At 50.5% G+C, this 12,051-nt stretch overlaps 1 long non-coding RNA gene across 2 annotated transcripts; it reads right to left on the bottom strand.

The window, feature by feature from the left end:
- Positions 1-4,099: 4,099 nt before the first annotated feature.
- On the bottom strand, positions 4,100-6,112 carry LOC147357487 (uncharacterized). 2 transcript variants are annotated; one of them, XR_015141444.1, is made up of 3 exons: positions 5,966-6,112; positions 4,815-4,939; positions 4,100-4,572 (listed from the first exon to the last, which is right to left on the bottom strand). It is a non-coding gene; the product is annotated as an uncharacterized LOC147357487 (long non-coding RNA). The 2 variants fall into 2 exon arrangements; XR_015141443.1 differs by having other exon boundaries at positions 4,815-4,983.
- Positions 6,113-12,051: the final 5,939 nt, after the last annotated feature.

Below are 12,051 nucleotides of genomic sequence, written 5' to 3' on the forward strand. Positions count from 1 at the left end.
AGCAGCCTTTCCTCGACCTTGTCAAAGCTGGGTCTCTTGGACCCAGAAGTGGAAATGTCTGCTGTGCATGATACTTGATCTTGATGTGCTGTGTTTCCTGTATTATAGCATGCAAACCATTTTGCCTTGTTTTTATAAACATTAAAATGCAAAGCAAACCTTCTTAGAATAAAAATATATGATCTATATTTCGAGTAATAGAACAGCAGAATGGGAGAACTGCAAAGCAGCTTACCACTTACTTAGTGAATGTCCTCATTATACAGATGGGGAAATGGAGGTGTCCTAAAGTCACGTATCTGGTTGGTGGTGAAGAACTTGCTCTCATTGTTGGATGCTCCAGGCTTTGGATTATGGTCCAAGTGGCCAGGGAAACCTGTTGTTGTTTGATTTCTCTCTTCCTGGGGCCAGAGCTGTCTACTTTCAGCTTATTCCCCTTCCCATGAGTTCTCCTATTGGTGGGCCTTGTTTGGTGACTCAAGATTAGAACCACATAATGGTTGAAGGCCTTCCCAGGTGGCAGTAGTGGCGAAGGAAACCCGTCTGCCAATGCAGAAGACATATGCGATGCGGATTTCATCCCTGGGTTGGGAAGACCCCCAGAGGAGGGAATGGCAACCCACTCCAGTAGTCTTGCCCGGAGGATCCCATGGACAGAGGAGCCTGGTGGGCTGTAGTCCATGGGGTCTCAAAGAGTCAGACGTGACTGAAGTGACTTAGCATGCTTGCAGGCACGCAGTGGGTTGAAATGAAACTCAGAACGAGTGCTAAACTGGGCCTTGACCTGCTAAGTGGTCTCCTTGCACTGCTCCTCCCATACCCACCCACCACCACCCCTCAAGCCCACTTCCCCTGTGACCTCTGCATGCCTGTGGATCCTGTGATCCCCTGACTCCTCCAGCCCAGGCTCCTTCCTATGGCTTCTTGTGCCTGCGTCTCCAGTCTCACATCTCACAACCATTGGCCTTCCTCCTTGTACCACCCTGTCTTCACCCCATCTGTTGCAGGAAGGGGGACCCCTTCTACGGCCTGAGAGCGAGCTCTTGTCTGACACTTGGAGATGAATTGTCCGAGGAGACACACGTGCAGACAAAGTAAGAGACTTTATTGGGAAGGGGCACCTGGATGGAGAGCAGCAGGGTAAGGGAACCCAGGAGAACTACTCTGCCGTGTGGCGCTTAGTCTCGGGTTTTATGTTGATGGGGTTGGTTTCCGGGTTTTCTTTGGTCAATTACTCTAGGGTCTTTCCTGGTGGTGAATGCATTGCTCAACCAAGATGGATGCCAGCAAGAAGGATTCTGGGAGGTGGTAGGACACGTGGCTTCTCCTTTTGACCTTTCCCGAATTTTTCTGATTGGTGGTGGCTTATTAGTTCCGTGTTCCTTACTGGGACATCCTGTCATAAAATAACTCATGCAAATGGTTACTATGGTTGCCTGGCCAGGGTGGGCAGTTTCAGTCGGTGTGCTTCCTCTAATATATCCAAGTCTGAGATGTCGCATCTTCCCCGCATGCACCTTTACATTCCTTATTTGCTTTCGCACATTCAGTTACAACTCAGTTATACCCTCCTCCTAGAAGTCTCTGTTTTCCCCAACCTGTCTCTCTCCTTCCCACCTGCCTTCACCTGGCTAGATCCAACTCCTCCTTCCCTCTCAGCCGAGACACCAGATTCTCTTCCCAAGCCTGCATCGGGAGCTCTCCCTGTGCACCCCGAAGGCATCCTTTCCTTCCCCTGTGCTGTCGCTCTCCACTGTACACCACTATACGCTATGTAATTGTCTGAGTCTTTTCAGTGTGAATCTTCCATGAGAGTAGGAGCTCCAGAATGGCAGGGCTGTGTTCTGTTTACTGTTTGTGCTCAGCACCCTAAGACTGTCTGGCTCATGATAAGCCCTCCTTGAGTAGTTGAGCGATGTATAAAAATGCTGCTACTACTACAACGAATAACAACCAATGTTTATCGAGCACTTTTTCCTGTGCCGGAAACTATGCAAAGTGCCTTATGTGCATCGCCTAATTTATATTAGTTCTTGTATGAATTGGACGAGGCGAGAAACAAGAGATTGTAATCCTGGCTTTGTCTCCAGCTGCCTATGTGATTTTCAAAAATCCCCATGGTTTCCTCATCTTCAGAATGAAGGCGAGAGAAGGGGGCAGGCAGGCTTCATTTCTCAGTTCTTTTTCCTAGGCAAAAAGGGAATTAAGAGTCAGTCTACGTGGGCCTGGGGGAATCAACACTCAGGATTCAGAGAGCCGGCAGACACAGAGGGTCAACTTTCTAGTGCGGGAGCAGGAGAGTGATCTGGCCGCGAGGCTGGGAAGGGCAGCGGGTTGCTCTGCCATGCTGCGGTAGAGCTTCCACATAGAGAAGCCCGCTGCTAGCTGAGTCATTAACGCTGGTCTCCTCGCCGTCACCTCGGGCATTGTCTGATTTAAGTGTAATAGCTTGTTTGGTGGATTTCGCCTTCTATAGAAATCCCCCCAAGAGTGAAGTGCGCATTCAGCCGGGAGAGCACAGGCCTTTGTGCGCTGATGGCCGGGCCCTGACTCAATGTGTTTGGAGTTGGTTATCAAAGGGGAGGATAAATTAGAGTGCAGGGCTGAGAAGAGAGGAAGAGGGGGCCCTTTCATGAGCGGGGCTGAGCACTTAGGCAGCTGACTTGGGGCTGGGCAGCCCCCGAGGCTGGCCCTCTCGCCTTTTGGCAGTGGCGGTGCTACAGGCAGGCCTGGCTGTACCCTGGAGGAGCCTAAATTCTGATATCTCACCAAGCCTTGGGCGGTGAGGGTGGGAGCCGGGCAGGAGGGGGCTGAGAGTGGTGCTGTTACCAGAACAGGCTCCAGGGCTTGGAGGAGGGTTTCTGGGGAGCTGGTGAGCCCAGCACCTTCCCTCCTTGCCCCACTTTCTGCCCCCTGCCCCGCCTCCTCCCTGGATTTATTGAAATCATGTTCTGATGGTACTGAAAACTCCAAAGGGCCTCTTAGTCTTGCAGATGCTGCTTAGGGACTCCACCATCATCTGCCTCCCTCCGGTCCCCAACACACACTTCCTAGCTGGCTCTCAGGACAGTTTTATGGAGTGCAGTGGCCAGCCAGAGCTATGGAGTTCCCAAAATAGGAGATCCTGGGCACTTGACCCTCTCTCTGGTCATGGCTTCTGATGTCCAGATTTGGAGGCCGAGCTGGGCACAGCTGTCAGCTGAGCCACAGGCAGGGCTGCCGAAATAGTAAATTACACCGGGGCCCTGTTTTTGCCTGTGAGAATGCTTCCCTCTGTTCTTCAGTGGGCCTTCCCTCATTAGTGTCCCTGAACCCCTCACTGACAGCTTGTTGCCGTGTGGGATCTTGATCAACAAGCTCACTGCTCAAGGAAGCAGAGAACTTTTGTTTGCCCCTTAGCTCCTAAACCTCAGCAACATCTTAGGTACACATCATTTTTTGGTTGGAAGGAACCCATGACATAAGGTGTAGATGTATTATGAGAACCTGTTTAGAGTTGCAGATATTTTAAAGAATTGTCTGAAACTGACCCTTCTCTGGTGGCTCAGCTGGTTAAGAATCTACCTACAGTACAGGACACCAGGGTTTGATCCCTGGGTTGGGGAGATTCCCCTGGAGAAGGGAACAGCTACCCACTCCAGTATTCTGGCCTAGAGAATTCCATGGACCGTATAGTCCATGAGGTCGCAGAGTCTGACATGACTAAGTGACTTTTACTATGATGTCTTACCCCAGAAACACACACCTATTCTCACGCATACACAAGTTTAGCTGCCATTTCTAGGGGTTACACCCTCTGAATTGATGTATACACCCCACCCTGGCTGCACATTTGAATCCTCTGGGAGCTTTTATAAAATTCTGAGGCCTGGGCCTTACACATAGAGACTCTGATTTACATGGTCCAGGGTGGGATCTGGGCATCTGTTTTTTCTACAACACGTTAGGAGATTCTAATGCAGTCAGGATTGAGAATCATTGCCCTAGGGCCTCTTAGACTGTCCTCCTCCCTCTGATTAAGAGCCCCAGCTGTGGACAGTCAGAGTCTGTACAGAGAGACACGTCGGAAGACACATGCTGGGGTGCTTGTAGGGATGGGTTAGATGCCATGAACGGATTTATTATTTTGCCCACTGCGTTTAAAATCCTTTCCTTCTTTCCTCACCCCTTGAGGGGTGCTTCCTTGGTGTTCATTTACAATAATTTTAGCACACCACAGTGGGAAGGGAGCCTGGTTGCCTTGATGTGCTTCTGTCATTTCAAGGAGCTCAATAAAAATTTCGTTTCGGTGTTCATTCAAGGCAACTTCCACATAGAGGTCTTATGTTGCAAACCAGAGTTCTCTTTTCATCTGGTCACCCCTGGGGGAAATTGTGTATTTGAAATTCAAACAATATTTGGGCAAAAAGCAGTTTTCATTATATGCGGTGGAGAAGGCCAATGAGAGGAAAGCACGGGGAAATGATTGAGTGACATTTCTATTTGCTGGTTTGACTTTTCTGCCAGGGGCCACCGTGCTTTGGGCCGCAGGAGAACTTCAGCTTCCTGGTATGGACTGGAAATGCCAGACCCCTGGAAAAAAGAATTTGGAGGAGAAAAAGTGTGAGTGGGCTGGAAATGGATTTGAGGAGTCAATGTGACCTCATGCTGATGTCTTGATGAGATAGGGAGAGAATTGTGTTTTGCACAAATTCTCTTTAGAAAGAGATTGTTGAAGAGAGCTCAGAGATCATCTGGATCTATCTCCTTTGGTAGGTGGGTCCCCTTTCTAACATTTAAATTGACCCTGGTCAAGCATTTAGATGAATTCGTACCTTTATTCGTTCATTGATGGAGCACCAGCAATGTTGGGCACTTGGCAAGTAGTGCAGGAGAATGCAGAGACCGATGGGTTATCCTTGCCCTTAGATAACTTACAGTTTCCTGAGAATTTGAACAGCTGAAATGCCAGGGAGACATGATGAAAGCTGTGAGGGCAAGAAGCTGGGAGGGTAGGGGGTGGATGTTAACCTTTACTGAGGGTCCACTAGGAGCCAGACACTCTCCCCAAATCACTTCCTTTAGCTATTGCAACTCTGGAAAATAAAATACTCTTATCACTCCCATTTTATAGACAAGGAAACTGACACTCAGAGAAGTGAATTTGCTTTCTTAAGGTGACGGAACCATTAAGGAGATTAAGTATTTTAACCTGGTAGGCCCCAGGCCAATCCTCTTGCCATTGTAACAACCTAAGAAGAGTTCAAAAAGGGCAAAGCCTGACTTTTGGCTGGGCTGGAGGATGAGAAGGGAGGGATTTGGGCACGTAGAAATGGAGTGATAGAAGGCACACTGAGAACAGGTTTCCCAGGCTCAACAGCACCTGGGGAAGAAGATGCAGCAGCTTGGGCTGGAATCTGGGGGTGAAGAATGAGAGTAGGAAGGTAGGTTAGGACAGGGTTTTGAAGGCGTAGAAGCTAAGGAGATGGATTTGGGGTGAGAAGGCAATGGCACCCCACTCCAGTACTCTTGCCTGGAAAATCCCATGGACGGAGGAGCCTGGTAGGCTGTAGTTCATGGGGTCGCTAAGAGTCGGACACGACTGAGTGACTTCCCTTTCACTTTTCACTTTTCACTTTCATGCATTGGAGAAGGAAATGGCAACCCACTCCAGTGTTCTTGTCTGGAGAATCCCAGGGACGGGGGAGCCTGGTGGGCTGCCGTCTATGGGGTCGCACAGAGTCGGACACGACTGAAGCGACTTAGCAGCAGCAGTAGCAGCAGCAGAGAGTGAGAAAACCCTGAAAGTTTGCTGAGTAAAAAGAGAGTGTAATGTGACCATTGCTACTCTTAGGAGAAAGAGTGGAGATTTTGATTCCTGGCTGTATCGTTGCTTAGCTTAACTATGCACCTTTGGGCAGGTTATTTAATCTCTCCGTGCCTCAGTTCCTTCATCTGTAAAATGAGAATGATAAACAGTACTTACCTCCATGAAGTTGTTGTAAGGATGAAATAAATCATTTCTGTGGAGTGCTTAGAATAATGCCTGGCACATGGTCAGCTCTTTGTAAATGTTGAGTATATAATAACTTTACCCTTTGTGAATTTAATTCTGATAATGGTATAGGTAGAAGAGGGTGAAGTGGGGGAGAGCTAGAAGTCCCAGAGGTGAGCAAGGGGGCCTTTGTAACAGTCTGGGCAAGATGGTCTAAGGGCTTCTCCTTGACTGGTACCCATGGAACGTAGGGAGACATGGGGAAGGGGAATCAGTGTTACTCAGCTTCTGATTGACTGTGAGGGCGCATCAGGAGTCTCTCAGCTGGAAGAATGCCAGTGTCAGTCCTAGACCTCAAGGCACCGGGAGAAGCTACGGGTGAGCAGAGGAAGATGAGAATGTTGATTTAAACCCGTATAAACCTAGAGTGGAAAGCAACCCCAGAGCCAATAGAGGAGCTGGAGTGGGGGGTGGGTAGCCTAGCCCTGCCCCTGCCTTATTTTACATGGCTGCTCTGCCTCTTTGTCCCCCACCTGGGTCCTAGGAAGCTCTGCCCTCATGCCAGCCTTGGTTCTGGTGTTGCCGTCTCCTCTGGGCCTTTCCTGAACCCCCCACATGAACCTCTCCAGCTACTTCTCCAAATGGTCAGGCATGGTGATCCCAAGATCACCTGTTAGGCAGACCATGTTTCCTGCTGTTGCCTTGGGAGACCAAGTCTGAGGGTTGGGTGGGCAGAATGCCCAGGCTATGCAAACCAGGAGGAAAAAGGAAGGATTTGGGGGATGGTGGTAAGTAGCAGCAGAAAATATGTATTCAACCCCAGGAGGAGGACATTGATGAGTGACCAGCTCTGGGGGCTTTCAAGGGCTTCCTGCTGCTGCTAGAACCGCTTGATGGGAACCCAGTGCCCTTCTGAATCCCCGGCACCTGTCTTGCTGCTGGGAGGGGTATGGGTACCGGCTCAACACCTGGAAAGGATGCTGAAGGAGGCTGGAGGGCCTCTGGTGGGTGTGGGGGCTCACACCTCTCACCCCTGAGCCCCCCCATCCTCCATTCAGTTCCATCCTGCCTGTGGGCACAGGAATTCAGACAAAAGGAGGCTTGCAAACAGAAGGGGGGAGTCTTATAACAAAATTACCAGCCTGCTGTCAGCCAGGCACTCCGCCTCGCAGAACAGACTCCAGACAGGCTGCAGCGTATCAGGCCTGGGCCTGCCTGGGCCTGGCAGGGGGTCCTGTGGGCAGACAGAGTCAATTACCCAGAAAGGTTCCACTTAACTTCCCCTGCTGTTTGCACACCCTGCCCCAGCCTCTGTGGCCTCACTGGCCTCGGCCAAAGCCCCATCGGCCTGCTCTGGAGCCGGCTGCCCGCCAGCTTTGTCCTCGGACGTGTCCGGGGACCACCCATCCAGGAGTCCAGGCTCCTGCCCTCTTTGGTCCTAGGGCTGCCTGCTCTGGCCCTGGGCCAGTGGATTTCCCTTTGTCCCCCTGCAGACCCCGCCCGAGCCTCAGGTGGGAGGGGCATCGAGGAGCTGCCTCCTCTCCCGTCCCTCTGCAGAGGCTCAGCACTCCACCTGCCCTCCCACTCAGTCACCTGTCTGAGTTCAGTGGGTGGTGACCGTCTGCCTTCTGGAGTCGGACTGACATGGGTTTGTGGCTGGGATCAGCACCCGCTGTATTGGGACCTGGCGTGTTGATTTAACTTCTTTAAACTACAGTTCCACCATCCGTGAAACGAAAATAGTAATAATAATCTATATCTCGTAGGATTACTATGAGGATCAAAGAAGACAGTGGGTGTCAAGTGCCTGAGATGCTGGCCCAGGATAAATGCTCACTGAGTTTCTTTCCTCCCCCCAGCCCCCGCCTCTTCATCCCCCTCTCACCATTCCCTTCCTCCTCCTCCTCATCTTCTTCCTATTTTTCATTGAAGAGTCTCACTTAACAGGAAGTTTGTTATTTTGGTTCCTCCTTTCTGCTACAGAATCCCAAACTGGGAGAAAAAATCCAGCTTTTAGTCCAGGCTTAGCTATCAATTTCCATCATACACAATCAAGTCTATAACACCAAAATACATCATGAAATTACAGTATGTTTTTTTCCCAGTGCCATTTAACCAAGGTCAAGGACTTTGGGTTAAATTCTAACCATCCCTGGCTTTTGCCCGAAGTTTTGTATTTCACAGACATTTCCTTTCTGTGCAACCCCTCGACCAACCCAATCATCTTCCACATGTTTAGCATTAGTTAGAAATGCCCACTGGAGAAGGCAATGGCAACCCACTCCAGTGTTCTTGCCTGGAGAATCCCAGGGACAGAGGAGCCTGTTGGGCTCTCTATGGAATCGCACAGAGTCGGACACGACTGACGAGACTTAGCAGCAGCAGCAGCAGCAGAAATGCCCGTATGATGCGGTTTAGAGCTCCTGCCGGTATGAGATTTCAGCTTCCAACATGTGCCCAATGGATGGAAGGCAGAACACTGTCATTTGGTCATTAAGTCATTCAACAAATATTCACAGACAGCCTACTATGTGCCTGGGAACTAAGGGCAAAGAGACAAGGTAAAAGCAAATAGACAGTCCGGCCCTTCAACAAGTGAGCAGGCTGCTGGGGACGTGGGTGAGCAAACAGATATGTAGAATCAAATGTACTGGGTGCTAAGACAGGAGTAGGGCAATGTGACGGAAGATGGGTTGGAGAGGTTTCCGGGAGGAAGTGGGAGCTACTTTCCGCAGCACAACTAGGACTGAAATGGAAACGTGGACACCTATACTGGTCTCTCCAGCTCTCAGGAGGACAGCAGTGTTTCAGGATGAAAGTGACCGCTTCTCGTGGGCCCCACTCCAGCTGCCAGCCATCTTCCTCGAGTTGCACTCTTGTGTTGCAATCTGCTCACAAGGCCCTCTGTCTTGAGGGGCCGCGGCTGGAACTGAGGTCCAGCGCCCCCCATCCATCCCCTCTGCCACACAGGTGGGTGGGTGAGGTGGGTCTGACGGATTCTGTGAGCAGTGACTACACCCTGGCACTGCCCTAATTGTGCTAGACAGGACTGTTTAAATACCACCAGACAGAATATTACTCAAATTAAAAATGAGGCCTTAAATGTCATTATTTGTGTCATTATTAATAGCCCCTAATTGTGTTCTCTAATCATCATGAAATTATGTTAGTATTAATATTCACGTCAAAGCTGCCTAGGGAACTCGGAAGATTTAAAAAAAAATTATACCATATGTCAGTTCCCATGAATGTGAAGCAGAGGCTGGTTTTAGTGCTTTAGTTACTGGAGTGGAGATGGTGGTCTCCACGGCCAGGGGGTAGCCCCCAACTGTAAGGGCCTCCTTACTTTCCACCCCCTGAGTCACTGAATCCTGGACTCCTCTGCCTGGCAAGACCCTTAGAGGCGTGAGTGGGACCTGTCCTCAAGGAATACTCTGTGGGTCTCCTGCCAGCTGCCCTCGCTGGTGAGGGGATTGGAGTCTGCTCTCACTGGGAAGTGTTTGGTGCTCTGGGACATGACAGGTCTTGTCTCCTGCAGCCTCGAGACCCGCCTGTGTCTAGACACCATAATAAGAAACACGAGGCAGGCCCGCCTGTCTTCACTCTCCATCTCGGAGACGCCACCTCCGTGCATTTGGGATTCCGCCCAAACTGCCCTTCCTGGCTCAGGGAAGTGATGCCAAAAAAAACCCCAAAACCCAAAGTTGGAGTCTCCCAGAGAAATGTGTTGTGTAATGTAACACACAAGGAACTTTTGGAAAATATACTTAGGGATTCGGAATTTAAAAGTACCTATGGGGTGTCCATACAATCTGGAAACAGGTGAATTTAGGTCTTCAGGGATATCTTTGTCTTGGAAGGTAGCTGTATTTCTACAGTTTTTGGACTGTCCTGGATTTTGCCTTGTGGTGGTGGCGCCAGTGGTAAAGAACCCGCCAGCCAATGCAGGAGACGTAAGAGACTCAGGTTCGATCCTTGGGTCGGGAAGATCCCCTGGGGGATGGCAACCTCCACTCCAGTATTCTTGCCTGGAGAATCCCATGGACGTAGGAGCCTGACGGGCTATAGACAATAGGGTCACACAGAGTTGGACACGACTGAAGTGACTGAGCACACACAAACAACCTTGCTGGGGCTTCTTTGGGGGGAAGCATTGACCCCCCCAGGATGAGGATGGGTCCCCTCTGGATGTTTCCGTTTCTTATCAGAGGCATCAGGAATGAGAGCCTCCATGGCTGATGAGCTGAGCGTGCTGCTCACGTCACCTGGGACTTGATTCTGCCTCCCCCTCAGACTGACATGAGCTGTAAGAGGTGGGGTGGTTGACAAGGCAGGCGCTATTGCCAATTAAGAGATTCCCTCCCTGTAGGGATGTGTGGGGCGAGTGCCCTGGGACCCCCAGAGGCATCAGCCTCCTGCTGACATCACTCACTGACTCCTCTTCATCGTTTCTACAACATTCCTTTAGGCTGCCTGCTCACTGCCTCAGTCATCCGCTAATGGAGTCCACGTGACCGCAATGTGTCAGACAAATCTGGGGCAGCCGCCTCACTCTCTTCCCGGAGCCCTTGGAATTCTCTGGAACCGAGAATATTCAAATGCCTTTCTTGGTGAAACAGCAGGCTTCCAACCGCACACCCCCCCTCCAAATATTATGACTTGAGTTAAATATAACCCAGAGCATGAAAATAACGGCACAACACGGGGATCGGAGAAGCCGTGGAGTGAGCATCTCACAGTCACACTGTCACCCTGGGGGTGGCGGGGCGTCTGCAGACCCCATGGCCACTCAGGCAGAAAGCCCACAGAACCATGCAGGGGTCTGGTCCCTCCTGGGCCGGTAAGTAGCTATGTTGGCCTGAGTGGGCCTTCATGCTGCTGGTTTCTGCACACATTCTCCTTTTTCCTAATCAGATGTGGTGTGACTTCAAGGGTTGGGGAGGATCTGTCTTAACTGATGTGTGGAAAGGGAGACTTGCCTGCTTTTTCAGACGTGAAGGGAGGATCAAGGTAGGAGGGGGACCCGCAGGCGGCGGCAGTTGTGGCTGGCATGCTGATGTGGATATCCAAGGGACACACACGCGCCCCTACTCACTGGCATGTGCACGCTCAGTCATGTCCAACTCTGAGACCCCATGGATTGTACCCCACCAGGCCCCTCCGTCCATGGGATTTTCCAGGCAGGAATACTGGAGTGGGGTGCTGTTTCCTTCTCCAGGGAATCTTCCCAGGCCAGGGATCAAACCCGTGTCTCCTGCATTGCAGGCGGATCCTTTGTCACTCAGCCACCTGGGAAGTCACTGGACCACCTTTTACAATAATTGAGAAGGAGAAGCTTGATCTGCGGAGGGGAGGGAGGGTTAGATGCACATTTGGGCCCATGAACCAGGTTCTCCAGACTCCCTCATAACCTCATGCATGAGTGTATGGTGAAAATTCCGTGGGTTGTAGATAAGCCAAACGTCTTCTGAAAGTTAGACTCTCTGAATTCCAAACCCAATGATTACCATAGTGGTTGGGCTAGGACTGGATTCAAACTAGTGAACCTAGAGCTAGTTGAATAGGCCTTCTCTCAGAGCCCTTCTGCCACCGAGTTAACCAGCAACCACCACGTGGCTGCCCCTCTCTTTTCTGCTTTGGGTCAAACAGTAAATAGCTCAGGTCAGACCAGAAAAGCAGATACATGGGCATCTTTGCATTACAATGCTTTATACATGTAGGAGAACTTACAGTGTTTGTAATGTGCTTCTACTTAAACTGCCTTTGGGATTTGCTAATTTGGGGAGGGTCTGGGAGAATGAGGAGCAGAAAGCGGTGTTCTCTGATTCCCATAAGGTAAGTAGGACAGCTGTAATTACCCCCAACTTTACAGATGAGAAAACTGAGCCTCAGTGCAGATATCGGCCAAAAGCTACATGGCTTACAAGTGATGGTGGGGTTGATTCCAAGTCTTCTGGTTGTCAGGGCTACAGAAGAATAGGCCCCTCCCCTCGAATACACCACTCTCTGCCCCCTGCCCTCTCAGGCAGCTTGGAAATTGTGAGAGAAATCAAGGGGCTAGCTAGACCATGAGTTCT

This window comes from Bos grunniens, chromosome 15 (genome assembly GCF_055505025.1).
Source record: "Bos grunniens cultivar Pamir isolate PY7600 chromosome 15, Bosgru_T2T1.0, whole genome shotgun sequence".
NCBI classification, from domain to species: domain Eukaryota; kingdom Metazoa; phylum Chordata; class Mammalia; order Artiodactyla; family Bovidae; genus Bos; species Bos grunniens.